Genomic DNA, 25,022 nt, shown 5'->3' with positions numbered 1-25,022 from the left:
AAAAATGAGCATCTGAAGACATCATTTTTTTTAACAAGGAACACTTATCTTGTGCAGTCTCTATAGTATAGCTATATTTTGGTTTGATTATTTTTAGGTTTTAAAGAAGTGTGAATTAAAATCAAAGTGCTGATGCAGTTCTGCATGGCATTTTGATGGCTAGTGAGCTATTTGGAGATTTCCACTAGAGTTGCAGTTGAGAGGATGCAGAAAAAGATAAAAATTCAATGTTTCCATCATGAACCAGCGGATTTCATTCATAATAAAGTGTTATGACTCCATCTTGAACCAACTATTTCTAGAAGACAGAACTGAGATGTACCGCACACAAGCACCTCAGAAACTTAATAGCAGTACTCAGAGACAGTTTCAAATTGAGTTGATCCAAGAACCGCTTTATTGAAATTGCCATACTTTGCACTTGTAACTGTGCTATATCTCAGTAATGGGTAATCACGAGCGCCGTTCACACATTCAAATGCGTATGATGTCCTTTCAAGGGAGTTTCATAGCATGTGATAATCTTTACCCTGCTGAAATACCTGGGAACGGGCCCAAGAACAGGTGCCAAACAACACAATTAAAGGATCAATAGGGTGATGAGACAGCTGGGGAGAGACAAAGAACGACAGTGGAAAAGAGTGAGAGATCGAGAGATGAGGTGGAGGGTTCAGGAGGTACAGAAGTGCAGCGAACCCAAAAGTGATGTTGTAATTAAGGCTAAATGGGAGTGAAGAGGCACCAGAGAATGCATCCGAGCGGTAATTTGTTTTTATTGAATATATTTATCAACATTAAATGACTTTTTTATTTTGGGAAGAGGAAAGTAACTTTCGCCAGGCATACATAAATCTGGTGATTTAACATAGCAGTGAGCAGCTGTTATGTTCATGAGGGCATTTTCTGAACGCAGGGGTACTTGATGGATTGTGGCTGCGCCACACTCATTGAAATTGATTATCAATATGCATCATTTGTTTTCTTTATTGCACCTTTCCTCATTTAGAAAGAAACTTGAGACTTTAATAACATCAGTCACTCACTATGAGTTCTGGGTAATATTACGTTTTACACACAATTACCATCAAAAAGTTGTATTATTATGCCGTTTGTTCGGAGTCTGTTGAGTTTTACAGTACAAGTGTGATATCAACAGCTGCTAAATGGCATTTTAACATATTGAGCAAAAATATGATGGAATGCACTGTTTATTGCTCTTGAGACACCCTGCTGAATGTTATGAAGGCATCAAGAAACCAAATGTTTGTAGTCAAGTCACATTATTGTACCTGTCGGGCATTATAACTACACAGCATTCTGCATCCTGCCGAAGTAACAATGTTCCTCTAATGTAGAGTTTGTATTCTGTGCACATCAAGCCAGAAACCCTTTCATGACCCTGGCAGGAGCCATATAAGTTCACGAGAGATAGTGGTCTGATCCCTTTCTCTGTTGTTACAGACAGTCGCACAAATCTCTCATGAGTGTTGCTCGGGATTGAAGCTTTATCAACTGCTCAGGTGTGCCAGCCTGCAGGAGGACCTGCAAAATGTTTAATTGCAGCCGGATATATCTATGCTGCAGCGATGTTGGATCGCTTATTCGCTTAGGCTGCTTGCGGATTTAGGACTGTAATTTCTTAATTACAATTCTTTAATTAAGGCACGGCGAGGTGGTTATTGCATTGTTTAACTTAATTCACTGTAACTCTTTTCATTCTAAAAATAATGAACTACCTGGTGCAGGTGTGTTTTTCGTCAAATGTGAAATTATAATGTCTCTCTGGATATAATGGTATAATAGAAAATTGGAGATAGCACAATGCATCATTTTTCTAGTATCTTGCTGTCAGGTTGAAAACGACAGGCTCCTATCTGATCTTTGTCATTTTTACAAAATAGGTCTGTCAGATGTATTTGACTTGGTGGCCTCACGCCTCAGGTTTTTCACAGCTCTTGGAGGAAGTATCTGTATGTGTGTGACTTAATACACTTTTTACTGGTATAAATTGTTCTATAGCCAAGTATTTATTTGATTTAATGTGCTCTTGTATATTACCAACTCCAAAAATGCAACTTTTTGGAGCAGTATTTTTAGTTGTAATGATGCTTCGCCGCAATGATCCATTAAGTCCTACAGGACTTGCACGGTCTTTTCCGTTGCAGAGAATGCAACTTTTACTTTATAAACATCACAAACTATTTAGTTTAACCAAGCTGAATCGAGGCTAGACTGAATAAGCAGTCCAGACTCACTTGCCAGGTGGTAGCATAGCTATCGCTGGTGAAAAGTTATAGAAAAGCCATCATATAACAAGGCAGATGAAAATTTATCATAAAAAAACCCAGGGGTCTATAATGGGTACATATTGGTGATTTCGTTCTAGTATATGTTTCTTTTTTTAGATCTGCTCACAGTTTTACATTTCAAGTGTAATCTGTTTTTATTTGCCTTAATGCTGCTGCAGTTTTCGGCATAATCTGTTGCTATATTAGATTTAAGGTTGATAGAAAATATCAAGCTGTATACTGAATCACTTGATATTGCCATATTTGCATGCTGAAAAAAGTCTTAGAGTGATTAATGTACGGCTAATTATTGCCTCTTTGTGTTTATTGTTACATGTTTTAAATATAAAGCTTGCATACTACCGTTTCATTTAAAGGTAGTTGTAAGAGGTTAATAGTGGATGCCCCTTTGAAGCATTTAGAATTATAATAAAAATTACAACAGCAGTTGCTTTAATGTGTGAAAAAACGGATTCCCTAATACAAAACACAGTTGAATATAACAGTATTAAAAAAAGGTCATCAACAGTGTTTCACTGTTAATTTATTCTTTTAATTCAGTTTCCGGGTGTCCGGAAAAGAGAGAAAACACATTTTAATTTTCTTCTCAGCGAAAACCGTCATATTGACAAGTTCATAGGTGTTAAACTTACCCGAAATGTCAGAGCATAGGTGGCTAACCTTGTAAAGGAGGAGGGGGATAGAAAGGCGTGAAATGAAAGTTTAAGTGGCAAATGCAGTCATAGCCCTTGTTCCATTAAGACTAGAACATAGATATGAACCTTAATTCAGTAGAAGGGGGCATGAGATGAGTGTCCTGACATTTCTCCTGTGCCGGAGGTCACCTCAGCTTTAATATCAGCACAATGAAGTGGCCAGAGTTCTCGCAAGCTGTCTGTGACTCAAAGGGCACAATGCTTCAGGTCCGCAAAAGTTAGCCGTTTTGTGTCCTGAATGAGTACATGAATGATTTTGATGTAGTTTGAAGTTAAAAATTATGTATGATGTTAGTAATGGTAAAAATACAATCGAGGGGATGTTAATAATGGTGAGGATAAGGGCACTATGTCTGTGACTTGCTACCAGAACCCTGAATGTTAAGCAACACTTAAAATAATGTAATTAATAAATAAAATTATTTCACTTAACAGGACGAATTCTGCTGCCGCTGCTACCTAAGCAGCCTCATAGCGGCTACAATCACACCCTGTAAGTTCTGTGTTCGAGTCGATACACAAAGCCACACCCATCCCCTTACTGCGGAAGAGTGCTAAATGGTTTCCTAACAACATTTCTGCATTCGGCAGTTTCATCAGCCTAGTAAACAAATTCACGTGTATTGCGATGCCCACTGGGAAGATTATACAGCAACTTTATTTACAACACTGGTAACATACAATTTTGCTTATCATCCACATGGGGGAACCTGTGAGCAGAAGTTCTCAAGTGTTACTTTAAGACGAAACAATGAAACTATTACACATGTTTATCATTCATTTGTTCTGCGATTTTTCTGTTTTGGCAGTCTAAAGGTTTGTAATTGCTCTGCATCCTTTGTAATTACTTGATGACATGGTTGTTCACATCTAAAAGACACAGGGCACATCCCGATTCCTGTATGTGTGACTGGCATGCCTGCAAACTCAAATCAATACTGCAATGTACTACTCATCCCTGATTCTTCCCAGCATTTGTAAGGGCGGATTGTCTGGTCACGGCTTTGTTTTTTACCAGCTGAAGAAAACTTCCTTTTTTATTACGTGACAGCTTTTTAGACCTGAGAACAGATGACACATTGATTGATGTCTAAATTGATGATCCCTCCCCTTTGCCCCTTCACTTACAATTACAGGGCATCAGAAAGGATAAATACCAGAGAGAACAAGAGAGCATCTGTGATGGAACTGGGAAGTGAGAAATGTGTGAAAGAGAGAACTGGGATTGACTAGATCCCTCGGAGTGATAGCGGCGGCGGTTTTAAAATGGTCGTTGGTGGTGTTGGAGATTGCATTTTTCTGTATGATTGTTTTACACTCATCTTTTGTATGTGGATAATAAGGATGTGCCTTTAAGTCATTTAGATGACTCAGAATGCAGAAGAAGCAACCAAAGACTAGTTTTAGTTCTTTTTATGCTTTTTTTAATTGTCTGTCAAAATGGACATTCTTTTGCTTTTTTTGTCATGCTTCAAATTACAATTGAAATATAATTTTTATGTTTTTAGTTATACAATCATATATAAACTATGTGTTTTGTTTATGTTTTGTATTATTTATTATTTATAATCCTCTCCATCCCTGAATCTGTGCTCCTCTGCCTACCTATTTTTTACACATGTACAGTCTTTAATCCTCTATACACATGTGGAACGCTGTTACTGCCCCAAAGCATTTTATGCTTTAATATTTAAGATTGTTACCCGATCTATTGATAACTTCAATTAGAAACTTCTGATCAACTCGACATGAAAAAAATAGATTATTCTCTTTTTTTAGTACGAGTATGAAGAAACGAGTAAGGTTTCAGATTAATTAGCTCTGTAATGACAAAAACTTTTTTGTCACTTACACACAACAATGCTTTTATGATTGTTTTTATTAGACTTGATTTGTGTTTTCACATTTTTTTTGCATGGAATTATTTTTCATGCATGCAAGCACAGTGTTGTATCAAATATTTCTGTGCTTTCCTTCAAATCAATAATATTAAAACAGTATATACGCATCTACCAAGTTTGACTCGCAATTGCATTTAAGTGGGTTTTATCTCTGCATGTTTTGTCATGCTCTTCCAACTGCATTAAACTTTCCCAAAAGCAATCTGTTGCCCATTCTGTGGGGACTACTGAGTTAGTAGGGGTGAAAATTGCCCTTTCTCTGTGTGATAATTTGCTGAAAGCCTCTCCATTTGACATTATGGCTAGATATGAAGTGAGCACTGGCTCTGAGGGCCTTGAACATTTGTCTCCTGACCTGTGGTGGCAGTACAGGGTGACGCTTTCTCCCCCCGAGACACAATGGTTTTTCAGAGAGGTGAAAACCAGCTGTCTGTCACTATCTTGCTTTTCTATGAACCCCCAGCTTCTCCCAGCTGTGTGCCATGTGACATTCAAAATGTTTTTGGCACCTTTTAATGGGAAGATGCAGAAGATAACAGCTGTTGAGCTGTCTTCTATTCTCGTTTTCAGGCATATTGGTTCAGAGGGGCTTTTTTAGAGTCTCTGATTGGTTCACACATTTATGCCTCCAATAATCAGAATTGGAAAGGAGAGAGATTGCTCATTAAGATGAAGCGATTCCAAGCATGCTATTAAACAATGCACAATTTCGAGTCTTTTGTATATTATTCTTATGATTCGAAATGTAATTGGTTTTAATCTGACATGGTAGGCAGGAAATTGTGCAGTCAGGCATCAGCGCTGCAACAGTATTGAGGGCACAAGAAAGATTTTAAACAATGTAGAGGTACTGTGTGTAGATCTACCTCTAGAGAAATATATTAACCTTTTTTGATTGATGCAAAGGCATCAGGATAGTTGACGAGTGGGTGCTAAAATGAAAAACGTATGTAGCTGAAAGCTTTTCTGCTTAACAAATTCGTTCAGAAGGTTTCCTCATGGAGTAGAATTGTAATTACGTTTTGGACTCAGATCACATCCGTTCAGTCAGATATCTTTAACTGTAGTGGATTGATTTACATATGAAGCATTTTGAGTTCCCACATCGATATGTTTGTGAAGAAGACGCAGATTTTGATCATGTGCAACTTAAGGCTGTATTTGATCCCTCGGTGCAAGAATGCTTGTTGCGTATAGATGCTTATTCATTTTGAGAGCTTCATTCTTAATGACTTGGTTTAATAAGATATCTGTATTACGTACAACTTTATTTCTTTACTGAAGAGTTTGCTGTATTAAGATATTTTCTCAGCTGGCCTTTGAAAAGGCTTGTTTGTGTTAAAACCGTCTGGTCGCAAAGCTGTTAATTTTGATTTTATAACTTATATAATATATATATTTTTCCTTTTTTTCCGTTTCTTGTATGTGTCTCTTTATTGTTCTGCACTGTAATGCATATATCAGTGTATGAGTAATTTTAAACCCGACTCTTTATTTCATGATAGATTCAATTGTTTTCTACTTGATATTTATTTCATTAGTAAATTTACTAAAATTATTCTGAATGGCGTCATTACAAGCTTCACATTACATTATTAAAGACTTAAGGTTAAAAAACTATTGAAACTGTAACAGGAAATATAACACTATTATAAGTTATTGTAAATGATAGCTACCAAGCTGCAGCGTTGTTTGCGCCTACAAACAACTAGTAGTTATTCGTTCTACAAGGTCACTAAATTGTTCCCAATTATAATCAACAAAGCTTTCAACACTGGAAGCACCCATCTGTGACACAGTTTGTATACTGGATTATAGTTTTCTGCTTGGTGTCTGGTTTTGTTTTTTTAGTTGCACAGCAGAATCTGTATCGGTCGACACTTTTTATATTCTAACAAGACATGGCGTCATAATGTGACACCTATTTATATGCTTCCCCGTTTCCTCCTCCCTATTTCATACAATTAAGAGAAAAAAACCTGCGGCTCAGATTTACACTTCAGTCGCAAAGTTTTTTCCAAGTTGCCCACAGATCTTGGAATCGATCAGCCATGAATATTTAAACACATTTTCTATATTAACCTAGAGACACGAAGGTCAGATGCGGCTGTAAAGACCCAATTTTAATGAAATGTTATCAGCTTCATCATTTAAAAGGTATTAGCTTACATGCTCAGCGTGGCTTGTATAGGTTTAGGTGGTACATTAAAGCATTCCTGGTGTGAGTTTACATGGTGCACTGGCTAGGTGGAGATGCCGTTACACCAGGATCACGGAACTGAGGAGCAGGCGGCCATTGGCACTCTGACCTCTCTAATTGTGTCCTCTCATCTTTCCGCTGTGCTCTTTTTCTCCTGCGCTTTCTCTCTCCGGCTCACAGCCGCTTGTAATTACAGCATCTCTCACTTTGCTCCCCAGTGGCACATCAGCACAGTTTGCTTACAACAAGCCAGGACTCGTTGTACCACAGTTAAGAGCTGAAGCCTGTTTCTCACTATGTTTAGCTGGGGCTGTCAAAATATCACTTCAATGCCTGTCATTCTCCTGGTTTTATTTTGAGGCCCCACCTCTTTAGAGACGTTAAAGAGCCACGAAACACTAAACAACATTTATTTAGATGTTAACCGAGTTGGTTGTGGCACATCATAGAAAACAATGTTATCAACTGTAAGTTATTACAGTAGAGAAAACTAGATTAATTTTGAGCTTTTTTCAGCTATTTTTGCACTCCGGGTTTTAAATCCTCATCTGGCCAACGTCAAAGGATCTATCGTGGCGATGTACGATATTACTTTGATGACGTGTCTGTGTTTCACAATTATTCATGACACTGTGTTTTCTTTTCCAATGAGCACACATTTCTCCTAATTATTCATGACAGTGCCTGGTTTGTTTCTGTCTGACCCTTCAGAGAGAGGCGTTCACGGCACATGATAGTAAGCCGATGAGTAAACACTTAATAAGAGTTGCAAAAATACATATTCTGATAATTATATATAAAAGTATATTTTATGTGAAATTCACATAAAAGTCCTATGCGGTATATATGTGAGGAAGGGCTTCTCCACTGATTGTGATAAGTACATGACGGTTGTTGAAATTGTGGCGCACAGAAACAGGCGAGGATGCCCATTTGGAGCTCTCGGAGGACCGGAGCTCATGTTGACCAGTAAAGCTCAATGTGTCACGTTCAGAACTCAAAAAGACAGAGGGGCAAACAAACGGTTGGTAACCCGGCTACAAATGCTAGTTGCCTCGTTAGAGAGCCCGTCTCCTATGCCGGTTTGTAACCATGCTCGGTTTGTAACCTGCTCGTCTTGGTTGTGAGAAAGGCCGGAACAGTAGAAAAATGTTTTACTCAGGAAGGCTTTTAGAAATGGAAACAAGTGGACTTTTGGACTCGCTCATGAAGACAGTCTGTGTCAGGAATGCGGTACCGTGACCTGAGGACTTTTTCGGTAACTCTCATATTTCTAGAACTAGAACAGTTATACTAGCATTTTGTTTAAAATAAATACTCATATTACATTTAGCGGTTTCTGTAATACCGCTGTGGCTTGAAAGTATGATTAGTGTAATAACCATGTATAAAACCCCCGCCCACTCCCCCAGTCCCATTTTAGTTGTATTTTTTCAAAACGACTGTGTAGCTAAAAAGGTTTTTTCATGACCCTTTATTATGTTGCTAAAATGTGGATCGACGTTGGATTGGTTCTTAATCTAAATTGGCAGATATGAATTGACAACAGATGATAGTCAACCCAAATCATGACAGCTTTTATATTGATGATGAAAGGGGGTGTGATTTTGGCAGTAATTGTTATTATAGGAATGAGAGAAACCCATTAGTCATCATCAGGCATTTGCATCTGTGTGTTAATTTCAATTGGCTAGAATGATGCCCCACAGCTCTCGTGAAAGTGTCATTCATTACAATGGGGAATTCTCATTGCCCTTCTGACTGCAAGCAAAGTGAGGCTGTCTCATTCATAATAGCCATTGAGTCAAATGTTGATAGAGCTGAATAGATTGTGCCACTTTATGCTTCCTTTTTCAAGTTTCATTTGTTAACCACAGTTCTTATCTATCTTGCCTTTAGTAAAAGGGAACGTTAAAATGACAGAGTTAACAACACTATCACATTGTAACTAGAACGGATGGTGACCGAAAATAACTTGAAAACATGGCACGGGCAGAGGATGACTATACAATTGTTCTACACGTGGATTCTCTTGACGGCATGCCGTTTTTCTAATTCAGACATGAGTAATTACAGCTGGACTTGCCTAGCTAATAGTGACCTACAAACACCTGAAATTGGAGCAGTATAAATGAAGTGGCTATCTAACACAGCCCTCAATTACGCTCTCCTAAAATAGAGGCTTGAATACATTGATCTCTTTTTCAAAGTGTGTGCTGAATACATGAAACACGTTGCCGTGCATCAAATGAAAGAATATCATCACAAAGCTGTTTGACAGTGACTGTTTATAGCTTGGTGCATTTTGTGTCAACCCCTAGGTTTAGATTTTCTTTCCACATTGGCATTGTTGAGAAACAACAAGGAAATATTCACAGACAGATTGTTTAGGTTAGCATGCTGTGTATGGTAGGAAATGCAAGCACTGTAACTATTGCCAGGGTACTATGGATTGTGGAGGAGGCACAGTCGTTCTTTTCTTATGCTCAGTTAACCTCTTTTGGCAGTGAGTATTATTTATGATAAATTAAGGTTGCTCTTAAAATGTTCACCCTTGACACAGAAACACTAAAATGGAGAAGAAATTAAATCGGGATAAAAGAAATTAAGATAAATAGAAGCAGTGGCTTTGATGGCGAGAAATGGCAGCCTATTTATTTAGCTAGAACTTGGCTTGCGGAGCAAGTTTTCTTGCCAGCTTTCGACATAGACTAAACATGAATTCAGGGGTTTGTTTGTACTTTAGAAGCTTTTACAGCTTTTAAAGTTTACTGAGAAATCTGATGTAGCTTGTCATCTTTGGTTCTTAATAAAAACAAATACATGAAAGACGCGTAACTTTCTGTGGTCGATCATGTTCTGAATGCATTCAGCCATGACACGCTGCACGTGTTACACCAGCCAGGAAGATTATTGTGCTAAATGAGTGACATTAATGTCTTTGATAAATTGTTTTTAAATCTGCTTGTAATTTCATTGGCAGTAAATTTCCACAACTCAGAGAGCAGTCATCTATTCCTCAATATCAGTTTACATGGCCCCTCCCAGCTTGGCTTCTAACTGTGTTAGCTCCAAAACTAAAGTGGTCATTAGGTGCTTTTTTTTCTCCGTGGCTCGGCAAGTAATGTTGGTAAAATGCTAATGCTTAATAATGATCCCTTCGTCCATTTCTGGATTACTTTTCAGCTGAATGGCAATGCATCAAAACATAAAGCATTTTGAGGCTCATTAAGGAGGCATTATGCGATGAGGTCTGCGGAGCGGTCACACAGGCCTGGTGATGGATGTGAAAGCGATCCGCTGCTGAAACCCGGTTAGGTCAGGGCTCTGCGGTAAAGAGCGTTGCTCTTTGACATGAGGAGGAAGGGCCCGCCATCGGACCCGGCCCATCAGAGCATCATTAGTGTCCACTTTGAGCCAGTGACAGGAATTCCATTCCAGACTGAACTCCAGGCCTGAGTGTGGGGTGGTGATAGCATGCAGAATCACACACGTGGGAGTATTAAAGGGTGCTATGAAGAGGTGAGGCTGTTTTCAAGCATAGCGGTTTACATCTTACAATAACACGGCAAAAGACAAACCGAAAAGCAGAAGGTCCCTGTTTGTGTAGTGTGAAACTTTGGCAAGGCTGTGCTTTGGTGAGAACTGTAATTTACAAATAATTGTAGTCTTAGGAAATATTATATGTTTATTTTATTGTGTATGCTTCAGACATATTTTTTTTGATCCTCTAGCCCAACTTAGTATTTTTTCCTAAATAAATAGTTTTAAAAATGTAAATATTATTTAAACTGCAATTCAACAAACTAATGTAAACGTTACTTTACATATTTAATATAAAAAATTGATAATAATTGGTCTATATAAATGTCTATAGCTAAATTATTATATGACTAAAGTTGTAATTTGCTTTATTTTTAGGTTGAGCTGAATAAGACTTAGAAAAGGAGTTTAACTTTGAAAATAAATTCTACAATTTGGGGCCAAGGTTAAGATAAAAGCTAAATGTTTTTTTTTTAAATATGTTCTACTCTTATTCACTTAAGATGATTTTGTTATTTAATTTCTTAGTTTAGTTGGTATATTTTTGAACCCAACTTAATACTGCATTTTCAATTTCCAGCATTCTCTGGTCTTTCAGAGGAATGACGTTCTTCCTTTAAAGACTTATTGGCTACTTAACAAACTAGAGCGGTAGTTTGATCGATTAACATTATAGCCGGATGCTCACATGGACTGCCATATAGGCTTAAAAACTCTTCACCGGGTGCCACATAATCAGTCGACATGCCTTTCACAATTGATTTTAGATTCTCCTTCCGTGATTATCTATCTGAGGTTAATGCAGTAAGAAGCCAAAGTGTTTTCTTCTATATTGAGTCAGACTTGTTTGTTTTGCCACAGAGGAAACCCAAGCTTTCTGAGCGCTCTGTCTGGGGTCCTCTTTATTAGACAGGAGAGCACAGCGGCAGATATATGCATAATTACCTGGACTTCTTTTTCTCTGAAGTCTTTGGGTAAACGTAGACAGCCTCTTCCTAAAGTGTCAAATACAGCACTTCTCTTTTAATTTTCAGTAACAGGGTCACGTTGTATCTACCACAAGAGTATGTTTTTATTATGTCATAACATGATCATAGAGACAACAATCTGCCTTTTTTATAGTGCAGAAACATGTCAAGGTCATCTACACATATTTTTCATCATTAATTGTTGAGCTGTTAAGTTTGTTGTTTCACAGTGACAGTCTGTTGTTCCACATGATTGTCTTCGCTTGTCATGAAATTGACAAATGCTATTAAACATGAAATAAAACATGAAAACGTGGCTTCAGATTTCAAGCAACTATTCTCACTAACAAGTGTGAGAGTTTGGTTGGTGTGGCTCACTGACTGTTACTTGAATTTCATTATTTCTGTGTCCAACCCTATTGACCCAAAGCTGGCAAATACGGCTCCTTTCCCTGTGTATCTGGAGCTAGATTATGTCCCCAGTCGCCAATTTTTGGAGCCTGTTCACTTGATTATTCCTCTTGGTGTGGACGCGCTAGCCTTCATTGGTGTCAGTCATGTCAGTTGAGTGTTAAAGAGCAGACTGGGCTCGGAAGCTGCGGTGAAGAAACACTCCTCTGAAGCCCTGCTCACCAGCTTGTTTTACGATGGTTCATAAAAGTGTCATCATTGGTGTCAATGCGAAGGTGTCCGCTGTGTCCTCTTTCTGCGATCTGTGACAGCTTATATAGCTCAAAACCACACAGCTTCAATGAAAGCCTCAAGGCCGTCGCCCCCTCTGCCCCTTTAACCGGTTGTCCTGGGTTTGTTCTTGATTGGTGTACTCAAAATGATTTATACTCCCAAAATGCCCAGCTTGTAAGATAGGGAGTATTAAACCGTCTGTATTTATGGCCTGCTGCAAAAAGCAGTGGAATCGTCCAGCTCAAGATCAGGACAAAGGAAGAGGAGCACACTTTCCTTACTATCATTTTCATGGCATCATCCAGTTTTCGGTTTGCAACATAATAAATGCATAGAGCTTTTTGTATGAGCAAAGCAAGTGGATGCAGACTTAAATATTGATCAGCATGATTTTTCATGTATTATTAAAGAGAGCAGGCTGGCTTTTCTTCGACCAGACAACAATGGTTTGTTATTTACGGATTAGGTAGCGTATGAATCTGGTATTTCTGTTCATGTGACTGATAATTTGAGACAGAAATTGATACAGTAAACCTTGCCATGCATTTTTTGCAATTTTTTTCATCTTTTATACAGGACATGTATCATTATCAATTATGGAAGAAATTTAATAATTGCAATTTGGTTTAATTGATCAACACAATGACCCTATTTGTGTCTCATTTACAGTACAACCAAAGATTGAATCATTTCTACTGCAAGATACTTTGGTCTGCGTCACGCCTTTGTCATTTTCTATACTACTCAGAACTCTTAAAATGTGGTAGCATGTAGCGGTAAAGTTAGCCTTTTCCATTTTAGCCTTTTATCTGTTTTTGTTGCTTGTGGACAATTGAGAATAAACATTGCTTTTAGCAAATTGTTGACTGGAATATTTATAATTTAGCGTGGTATTTGTGCGGTTTAAAGTTGCTGAGCTTATTGCAGTGTACTTTTTTCAAACTCAAGCAAATTTAAGTTATCATTCTCCTAAAGTTTATTACGGATCTGAGTGCTACATTGCCATTATGCAGGCTTTTAGATGCTTCTTAGATGTTCCGATTTCTGTAGATTTTTTTATATAGATAGCGTTAGACAGACAGAAGAAAAAGGCTAGGAACATAACATTAAATATAAGAACTTATTTTTATAAGTATTAGGGCTGTCCATTAATAACGATACATGTAACAATAGCAATATCTTTGCCTCGATAGTGATACCTTTACCTTCAATATTTTTTTTAATCATGTTACATACACGCGGCCAAAAGTAAGTGGAAGCGAGCAAATATATAAGAACGCTTCGAGCTCTCAGAGCTTGTGTGTGGGTGTGCTTTGGTTTAAAAAAGTCACAGAGTAATGAGTCATATAAATAAATGCTGTTTGTAAGCTTCGCAAGTCATGACCCACCAAGTCACTTGGCAACTGCAGTGAATTAGGCAAAAAATTATTCCAAAAATTAACAATGTGAATTATTGTTCTTTAACGGATGTGACACCAGCACATTTTCAGCACGGATGAACCGGGGGTTTTATACTGCCCATGTTCATTGTTTTGACTGTAATAGACCACAACAGCCAAGTGACTTTCGTGAACCACCTTATTCCCCTGTGCTACCCACTTGAGGGGGTGTAATCCACAGTTTGCGAACCCAAACCTCTGATCTAAAGGTCCATGCATCACACATCCTGGCCACTCTGCAGATGTAAGGGATGTTTTTAAATCTATCATTACAGAAAACCCCAGGTGGTGCACAGCATGGTGTATTTCTAGCTGTACTTTTTACATTTTCTATTTAAAGTATGGCAATATAGTGCAAATGTGTATCGTATCGATATACTTAGCAATATATTGTATCGTGACCCATCTATCGTGATATGTTCCGTATCTGGAAGCACTTGCCAATACACAACCCTAATAAGTACCAGGGTCAGATAATCTGGTAATGCGCAAAGTAGTAATAAGCAGAGGCTCTGTTCTTTTTTGATATATAATTTTTTTTGCATATGGTTAATTGAAAAATACAGCATATACGTGTCCAATGGTGTGACATAGGAGGGTCAAATAATCTGCTTATGCACAAAGAAGAAAAAAGCAGAGGCTCTGCTCTTTTTGATATATAATGTTTTTTTCATATGGGTAATTGACAAATAAAGCGTATACGTCTCCAATGGTGTGACATAGCAAACATTTAGAAAACAAAAAACAATCAAGATAAATCTCTATTATGCTATTTTATATTATAAATAAATAATATAAAAATAAGATTTTAAAAACAGTTTTAAAACACATTTATAGTCTATTTCTTAACTACCCATATTCGTACAATAAATTGTCGTTTTGTGAGAATGATTCTGGCCGGTAACTTTTTTAAAGAGAACACTGTCAGTAAAAGAGTTTTGTTTAATTATGCTACACTTCATTCAGTTTCCTAGTGACATTGCTTCTCAGAAAAAGACGCATTACCGTGCATTGCAAAAATATCTGAATAAAAATACTGTACATTTCTTGTATTTATTTAATTTTGTGTAAAATTTTGTAGACCAGCCTTTTTTCCTTTGAACTTTTCACTTGCTTATCATACACGATAATTTTATCACATTTATTTTTACATACTCTTCTGTAGCCTGGGACAGTGTTTTTTTTTAAGAGAGTATCCTAACATTTTCATGGTATTTATGTGCGACATTGTGGTGAGACATTTCATACAAAGGAGCTTTATTGCAAGGTGAAAAATAGACAGTGACAACACAATGGAGATGCATATGTGGCTTGTTCAAACTACTGTTTCATTGGTTGCCTCGTCATGGAAACAACATGCCACTTGACGATGTGCTTACAATGATATAGAGATTTACAGATGGTACAATGCTCTGTTCTGTCACAATGTGACTTGCCTAGGCGATTTAGAAGTGTAACTGAAGCGACAACAGTAAAAAGGTTCAACGGCAAAGTACTCGCCGCCTTTCAGCCGTATAGTATCACGTCTGCATCTATTGAGGGGAACAAGTCTAATCTCATTTACAGACTTTATTTGCCTTGACAAATGTGTGACGCTTATCAGTAGCTTTCAATGTGATAAACAGTTTGCAAAAGCAAAACCTTTAATTCCCTTGAGATATTGCCCACTGTTTGAGAGTCAGCTCTGTTCAGTGAACACAAAAGCCAGTAAGTGCTGGCTGCAATCCGTGTCAGTTGGACAATACACAAGATGCTGATGCCCATGCAATGTAATACAGCAGCCTCTGGGAAAAAGGATTGATTTGTCTTGAAGCGAGGAGAAGCAGTGTCTGGGCTTTTGCTGGAACCTGTGACTTTATCTCATCAGGAGCAGATTGATTGGAGGTCATGGCATTCATTCGGGTCACTGACGGACAGCTTGATCAATGCCGGTAGGCGTCTGAATGGAAGATATCTGATGGAGCTTGCTGATGTTCCTGCTCTGTGAAGACATTTTGAGTCATTACTAGTGAAGAGGGAGCTGCTTTACATAGACCTCTAACACTGGTTTGCTCTCTTGGCTCTGCGCTATGCATTTTAATATGCGGTAAGCCATGCTCTGCACAGCAAGCCAAACCGCTTCACCTTGCAACCGGTTTATTGTTGTGAGGATGCAACTAACAGCATGAATAAGCAATTAATCTCCATATACTTAATTATTTAAAGACTGTCTTCCATTTACAGCATGATTTTATCATTCATTTCTCTGCCTATATGTCTTTTTTCCAATGAAATGGATTTTGTGTATTCATTGAAAAGGTATAACTTATAAAGAGAGCTTTGAACTAAGTGTTTTCTTAATTGTCCTATTTGCACTGCTAGTGTTGTTTCTAATATTTATTTGGCCTTTCCCCCACGTTTCAGTTGCTTTTGATTGAAGAGATTCAATTTAATTAATAGATTAATAAATGAGGCATTATTTATATTAAGTATTGATAGCTTCTTTTACAACTATAAATCAGGACATTTATACAATTTATCCTTAATAATTGTTAATAATAATAATAATAATAATAATAATTCAAAGTAAATTATTTAAAATGTACTCCTTTTTATTTTATTACGTGCTAATAAAAATAATGATAATAAAAACTACTACTACGAACAAAAACACTGACATTCTCCAGTGTGATTTTTTACATAGTAAAACAAATCACTACTGACGTAGGACATAACCGACAAAGGTGTTACATCACACAGACTATCTAATCAATAAAAAAAATTGATAATGACAGTTTTCTTTTTTTTTTTTCAGAAGTACATCAAACATTAAGTGACTGTATGTATTTATAGTTAAGCACACATACATCTACATTTATAAATCTAATCGTACTTATATACATGTATATGTTATATTCTTATATTCTTATATTTACTGTTTTTATTTTCATCCGGAAAATAAACATAAAAGAAGAAAAGGGAAATTAGGGAAAGATCTCTCTTCACATCGTAAATATTGATCTTGCATATATGGTAAATTACAAGATTACAAAAAGTACAAATGCTGTTATTTGCTCCATTTTATAAATGTCCATTATGATTTCCATCCATGCGTTTGAATTAGGACTCCCTTGTGACAACCATTTCTTAGGCGTCTACTCTTGAGTGTCTGAAACGTCTTTGGTCCAGCACCTATTCATTTGGCCAACCAGAATCAAGCTAACAGCGTCGTCTTTTTTTGGTCCTTGGGCAAACCAGAATCACGCGTTCTAAACGTAATGTTTGCACCTGTGAAAAGCATTGCTGAAAATGATGAACGCAAATTGTCTGTTAAGAGAAAATGGTGTTGATATCTATTATTCACTTCACCCGTGTGATCGAAATGGCTAAGTTATGAGAGACAGTTGCCAGTCTCCCTTTTTCACCTCTTCCTTGTTTGCAGGTCTGATATTATCTATAATTATATTACTTAAAACAGTTATCCCCTTATTTATCCAATCCTTAATTCTGGTATCCATTTTGTTTAGTGTAGACTCAGACTCAGAGTCATATGCACACCACTTAGAGGTATAATATCTTCCTTTCTTTTATAGTCTATTATAATGGATTTACAAACATTAAGTGTGCATTTTACCAATGGATATCAATAGCATTTATATTTTCTTGTAAATTACTATCAGCCAAGATAGCCTGTAGAGTAGTTGAATACAGTTTTTCCAATGTGTCTCATAATCACACCATCCTGTTATGGTTCTCACCTGTGCTGCAAGGTAATAATCTCTGAGAGAAGGAACACCCTGCCCCCTTTTCTTAAACTAGCTGTAATGTTTTAAATTGAACCCTCGATTTTTTTAACCCTGCCATATGTACCTTGACGGATTTTGTCCAATTCATTAAATTTATTTTGATTAATCTCAAATTAACAGATTAGATTTGTTTTATTGTACAAAAATCACATTCATAATGTTTATATTTAATCTGTTTACTACATAATACATAATGATCTTGAATTATTTCTGTATATGCTTTATAGGACTATATAAAAAGCTTTTCTTTGTAAAAGCTCACAAAATTCATAAAATGTGCTAAAAAGGACTGTGGCCCTAACTAAAACTAAATGTCACTTAAATGAAAACTAATCCCAATCCTACCCTCCTACCCCCCCCTTCTGATGCATTCCTGTAGAGAGAGTAGCATAATTGACACTGAATAGTGTGTTGTTTGTATGTCTGAAAGTGACACTATTTAGACAAAGTGGCAGGTTTTTAATGAGGCTCTGTGAATGTGTTGCATCGAAAGATCTTATGATGTGACATAATGATTGGCCATCAATGACTACGGTTACATTGACATCAGTAATCTTATTATTTGCCTTATTCTGACTAAGACCTTTCATGTTCCCGTTTTACATGTTATAGTACATAGATCAATCATACGTCATTAACACTAACGGCCACTAAGACACTTTATAATATCAATATCTTTAAGAATTGTTAACATTATCCACGTTTCCTGTTCGGAAAACAAGCTTTGAATCCATGCTCTTTTTTTTTGCTCTGAAACGGTGGACCACTACTGTGTGTGTATCCTGTTGCAAAGTGTCGCGAAGAGTCCTACACACCGGTAATAATGCGATTAAGATGTTTTCATGTCTATACTGCAATAGGAATACGCCACACGTCTTAATTCTATTTGCGTTTACTACGATTGTGACTTTAGGCGGATTAAGGAAGTAAGGAAGCAAAAAACTCTGTTCCGTGTAAACGTGGTCATTGTCTGATTTTTAAGTGGTCATTTTAAGGATATTCAACTCCCTCATGGCACATTTTCTAACAATGTATGGACTATCAAAGTCTTCGCTGTGAATGTTGCCAATTAATGCTTAGTAAATTGTATGGCAGTCGGGATGCAATCAAAAAATAACCAGGATCTGGGGTCTCATTGATAAAACTGTGAGTAGGATCCTTAATAAAAGTGTATGTGTGCCCGAAAGCTAAAAATAGCGTACGCCAAATAATATTCAGATTTATAAAACCGTGAGTACGCACACCTGTAAGCAATGATCGCTTTATAAATCACAAATCACCTGCAAGTGTGCGTAGGTGAATCAGCCTCATCTCCCGCCCTGTACACGCCCATTTTTTACCATAAATAGTCAATGCAAAGGACCTCATGAAAGCAGATTCATATATTAGTGAGCCTGGCATCCAAACCGCTTGTTAAGCCTGACATCACGCACTATAATGGACATATACAGTTTCCGGGTCTAACTGTTATCAGATGCCGTAGGGAAAAAAATGTAAAAATGCAGAAATCCCGGATCCCATCCTTTATCTCTAAAAAAAGAAATCACAAATGGCCACACATGCAAATCACTGCAATTTACAAATTAATAATTGTTATAAGACACATGTTTCTTCATTCCGGTTTTGTTATGAACACCATTATGGTTAGGACTGATGACATATATAGAAGCGATAGTTTGAGAGCTTAATGGCTGTATTTCCAGACTTCCTTGACATTTTGTGTTTAGCTATTTACTAAATACTACATATTTATTTTCTGCAATCTAACTTGAGTTCACTAACCCACCATCAGAGTTTGCTTACAGGTGCGCACATTCTCCCATCAGGTTTGCTTTAAATAAATGACAACCTTTGCATGGAAATTTGCATCGTGTTGTCAATAATATAATTGGTCTTATTTGTACTTGTACAATAACATAATTTTCACTGCTTTTAGGTTATTTTCACTCAAAAAATTGGTTTGATAAATGTTTATCTAAAACAGCACACTAAGCCACCTGTATGGCAGTCGGTCCTTTCACTAAGGAGTTTGTTTGTTGGCCAAACTTGAAAGCATAAAGAATTCCATTGTTGGGGAATTATGAACAATGAGATGCACATGCATAGAGGGCAGATGAGGTTATAGATAAGACATCAATTCCTGTTCTCAGAAGAATAAAGCCCACAACACCAGCAGGTGTGATTACATGAACTTGCATTTGGCAGAAGACCTTGTAAGAACTTGCATCACCTTAACAGGTCAAATGCTGTTTGACGGTGGAGAAATCGATAATTTTGAAGAAAAATGCACAAACGTTTTCTTCTGGCATTAGAGTGTTTGTTTGTGTGTCTCTAAGCAAGAATCAATTATTCTGGTTGATATTTAAAATATTTGTGAGCGAAGCTTTAGGGCTTTCCTCTAATCCTCTCGATTCAGAAAACAATCAGGCTTGACAAGCGCTCCCGTGAGTCACGCTTCTTAATGTTCTCACTGTCTCAATTAAATGATTACGATTGTCTCTGTTGTGAATAAACTGACACATTAGAGGTCGAGAGATAATGACACAAATAGATGTGCAACCAAAACATGCTCTCTCTTTGATTGAAAGCACTGGATGTGGGGTAATTACTTGTCCATTTACATGTGGTGACAAATTTGATTGTGTTTGTAGTTTTATGCTGATTGTATTTAAGAAGACGACGGGTGCGAGGATGTGACTACTGTACATTGCGGTTTGTGGTGGGTTTTCTGATAATGTTAATTATGTTCGTGTGTGGTTCATTCAGGATGGAGACAGGGCTCTCTGGATAGCTTTGGCAATCTGTAATTATCATGTTTGGTGTCGTCTCTCTTTGGTCTTTATGCTTCTCTTTCTAACAGGGCATTTCATTCCCTCTAACATCTTTTCTCTCTCAAAATTCGTTTGTAAGACATCCGTCATTTTGTATGATAAATTAGACTTTTCTCTCTCTCACTTCTTTCTTTTTTTGTTTCCATCTGTGCAAAATTACAAAATATTTTTAGCTTGTCTTTGCTTCCTCATTATAGCCTATACTGTATTACTGCTGTACCTATTGTTGTTATTTTTGGACTGAATTCTTTTCTTTTTTGGGTCTTGCATTATTTGTAGTACAATAAACAAAACCGACCGTAACACAATGGAGCAAATTTTTAAAAAGCTGTGTTTAGATTTAATTTTAACTGTTTCTTTATTAAGTTTAACATGCTGAATATGAAAATCACAAAAAAGTATTTTCACACATTTACACATTTCGGTATTACTCGTACGCAGAATTAACAAGGTACCAGCATAACACTGAGCTGAAAACATCAGTTTAACATAAAAGGGACTAAAAATGAGTTGTCCAAAACTTCTGAAGTGCATTTGATGGTTTTTGTCTTTTATGACTAATACTGTCTTCATGAACCAAGTTCCAGACTTAGTCATCACTGCTTCATACCACCATGTGCTACAGACATTTCTTGGGTTTTCTGAGAGTGACCATTGGAATATAATTGTGAAAATTTGTACAGTTTATTTACAATATACCGATAATCAATAATAAAGCGTAATCAATAAAATAAAATTTTAAAGTAAATAAAAATTTACTTGAGCTAAATATACACTAAAACATTGATACATGAAAATAAATATTACCACAATAATAAGCTCCACATAATTGTACAAGAGAACTAAAATGGTTGGGCGAATCAAATTTTTTTTTAAGGTGTTATTTGTAAATATAACAGGGTATTTTGGTATGAAATAACACAATGAAAATATTTGTTTGCTTTATTATCTTACTAAACACAAATACTGTACATTTATTTGATTAGTTTTATAACTTCTTCATAATAGTGTAAAGTAATCATTTCTGTTCTTTTAATGGCATTTGGCATGCTCACTTTATCTCTTTTTGTATTATTAGTGCCACAGTGCACACATTTTGTGATCCACACCATCCAATTTCAGTAATCATAATACTTTTGGTCAGGGGGGCGGACAGAAGGTTCTAAGGGGTCCCCAGAACATGTCAGAGAAATAAAAAGGCAAAACAAAAATTCGCTCACATTATTACTGTTTCATTTTTCAAATGTTTATATTTATTTCTAAGCGAAATTATTATATTTAGAAAAGGAAATTAATACCAAAAATACATTGGAATTGTTTCTCTTTAGGTTTGTACATCCAACATTTCTACTGCCAATTATTTAATATGTTGTCTTTATACAATCACACTTTGTATTTATCTAACATAGCTAAAATGTTTTTTTATTCTAAAGAAATAAATAGATGGATACGTATTTAAGGAAGGGGGTCCACACAGAAACTTCATCATATTTGGGAACCCTCGCATTGTAAAGTTTGAAAATGCCTGCTTTATGTAATGATGACTACTCTATTTTTCTGAAATCCTGTTACTGTTTCCTATCTTTTCGAGTTTTGGCTTTGAGGAAAATAATTGCACTGTTTTATTTTGTGCACACACATGCACTGCTTGAGTGAGCAGATGCTCAACAACACGGCGCACACAGCAGATGAAAGCATATTCTTACTCTCAATTACTTTTGGAAGCTCAGTGAATCATGTTCTGTTTTGACTGAAACATTGAAATGAATCAGTTTGCATCAAATCAGACTCACCAGTGCCGCTTGTGAGAAAATAAAATTTCAGGAAAGCGCACTCCATGCACTCCTCTGTCTGTGGCACTTTGTGCACTAGATCGACCTGTCGTGTCTCCGCACTTGTTTGTAATTTTGTTCGCTTACACGGTGGGAACCTTACACAGACATGAATATTGCTAATGAACGTCATAGATGTCAGTAATCCTGAAATATCACCGGTGCGCTGTCATTTGCTCCGCTGCTTGTGTTTCTTTGTGTACTGATGTTTATGCAATGAACGAGTCAGACTTTTTTAACAGTATCTATTTATCCTCAATATAAATATTATGTCGCAAAAAATGTAAGTTGATTGTAGAATGTCTTTCTGAGGTTGAATGATTTATCAAGCTAAGCTAAACTAGTACTTACTAAAGTGTTGCTGATACAGACAAGCACATGTGCTTTTCACTCAGAGCTTTATCTACTGTACAACAGGAACTGCTGGTAAGGTGTAAACAACATCTCCAACAAAGCCTTAAGCACTTATCATTCATACACACGCCTGACTGGGCTAGCAGGTCACCGATTTTCGTACCCCATTCATCCTCACTTAAGTGAGTCAAATTCAACGGTGTAGAATGGCACATTGACTACGGAGGATGTGTTGTCACCAGTGGATTTGCTGGAGGTTTGTGGATTGTTCATCTACAGCTGCGTATGAATAAACAAGATAAGCAAACCTAACAGACAGGTGGTACACATGGAGACCATGGCTGCTAAAAAAATAAAAAAATATCTAAGGTAGAGTTAGAGAACCAAACGAATGCTGCACACTGAGAGGAACAAAAGCAGAGAAATTGAAGTGGCCTCAAGGCCAAACTTATCAGGCTTCTACATACTCCACATGATTAGCGTCTCTAGTGTATTCTTTACAAACAAGGCTTGTTTTTCATCACCTGAACGACGTGCGTTGCCTCGAGAGCTGCAGTCAGAATCTTACCGCTGTATGTTTCTTCTGATATATTGAGAAATGCTGCATTCAGTGTCGAGGTGTGTTTAGTCATGAGTTAGAATTATGATTTATGGGTTTGATCTCTTTCTTTACTTTATTTGCAGTTGTCAGAATTTTTGTTCGCTTCCTTGCTTTGGGATAGCCTGCATTTTCCCCTTTTTATGGATTTTATGGATTTAAATAATAGTTTAAATGCCCGTATATAGAGGAATTATATTTTGGATAATAATGATAATAACTCCTAAAAATAGAAGCATGAAGGCAAGTGTTTTTCTATATAGGGTAGGGACTGTAAGAAGAACTGCTTGAAGAATTAAAGAAAATCCCACAATTGGTCTGTAAAATTCTAGGAAAATGATTTTTTTCTACTCATAAAGCTCAGGCTAGTTTCAACATTACCTTGCTGGATTTTTGTATTTTAATACATTTCTCGTTCGAGTTGTCGTTCATTTGAATCAATAACACAGAAAAACTATTTATCAAACTATATATCCATATTACTGCTGTCCTTCTTAAACCTTGTATCTCCATATTTTTTGAGTGTTGCTTTTGTCATTATCATTAGTCATCTTTTTGTTTGTCAATGGGTTTAGCAAATATGTTAAGTTTTAAAAGCTGCTTGTGAACTTTGACAACACAGTATTTAATCATTTATGAAATGATGTTTTTTACATTAAATTCTCCAAAGACACTATTGCCACATTCCATTGTATTTAATTTTCTGTTGGTTAACCTGAACGCAGTTTTTTTTCCTTGTCAAGTGTTCCTATAGAATCAGTGATGACATTTGAATGGAAACACTTGAGTGACCCCTGGCAGTTTAAATCTAATCTCCTACATGCATATTACACGTTTTCTCCTGTTTTACAAAGGTTTATCTTTTTTAAGTGAACGGAAACTTCCAGCACTCACTTTTGTTACAGTGCGAACCTAAATGAAAGTGAAACCTAATTTACTATGGACAGAAAAAGCTTTGTTGGTTAATGTAATTAATGCTTGTACTTAAATGTAAGATTACAGACTGAGGGATTGAGCAAAGCACTTACATTATAATAGACTCCTCACAATAACACCAACCACTCCACCTTTCTGTGCTATTTTCAGTCTCTTAAACGTGTATCTGTTTTTTCCCTATTGAAATGAATGACCTGATTTCAAATTAAGCTGAGTTGAATCGACCCAGTGGGACTGAAGAAATAGACATATGTAATTTAATATGCTCTGAAATGACCCTTCATTTCACTAAAATAGATTTAATAATAAAATGTATATTCTGCGAATTGTGTTGGTTGCAGTCAAATGTCATATTGTGTGTTTTGAGCTGCCTGTTTTCAGTCTCATCATATATTAATAAGCATTGTTATCTATAGTACACAAAACAGAGTAGGTGAAGGTCCTCCGGCAGTGAATATTATAAAAGCAATAAAATAAGGGAAGCAAAGGCAGTTCTTAATATCCTTCTGTGCTCGTTGTGTTGCTCCGGGGCCATCTTTGTATGTTTAACACACGTACATGTAAATTAAAGCAATAAGCCAAATTTTGGTCAAATCACTGTAACACATGGCCTTCAGTGGCTTTTATCTTTTATAAAATGGTGGCAACAGCACTATGATGTTCAATAAACAGTAACATTTATTGTTTATAATTATTAGAATGAACAGTTCCACAACCAAGTAATATTAAAGCAATATCACAAGCATGAGTGCATAATGCCTGGATTGTGCCTTGTGCTTTCATATAACAGATCAATGGACAACAGAAAGTATGTAAATAAATAAAATAAGTGGTGTCCTGAAAATGGCATACTTTATTCTAGTTCTTACTAGAATAGTTTCCAGTTAGAAGAAGAGATTATAAAGAATGTGCAGTCATTTTACAATGGCTGTCAATACAGTTCATCC

General features: G+C 36.5%; 1 protein-coding gene across 3 annotated transcripts in view; it reads left to right on the top strand.

Moving 5' to 3' along the window:
• The window catches only part of LOC130434362 (teneurin-3), a 578,467-nt gene that overhangs the window by 88,103 nt on the left and 465,342 nt on the right, over positions 1-25,022 (top strand). The gene's annotated exons all lie outside the window — the stretch shown is intronic.

The sequence above is a fragment of the Triplophysa dalaica genome, chromosome 2 (assembly GCF_015846415.1).
Source record: "Triplophysa dalaica isolate WHDGS20190420 chromosome 2, ASM1584641v1, whole genome shotgun sequence".
NCBI lineage: Eukaryota > Metazoa > Chordata > Actinopteri > Cypriniformes > Nemacheilidae > Triplophysa > Triplophysa dalaica.
This window is presented reverse-complemented; position numbering and strand designations above follow the sequence as displayed.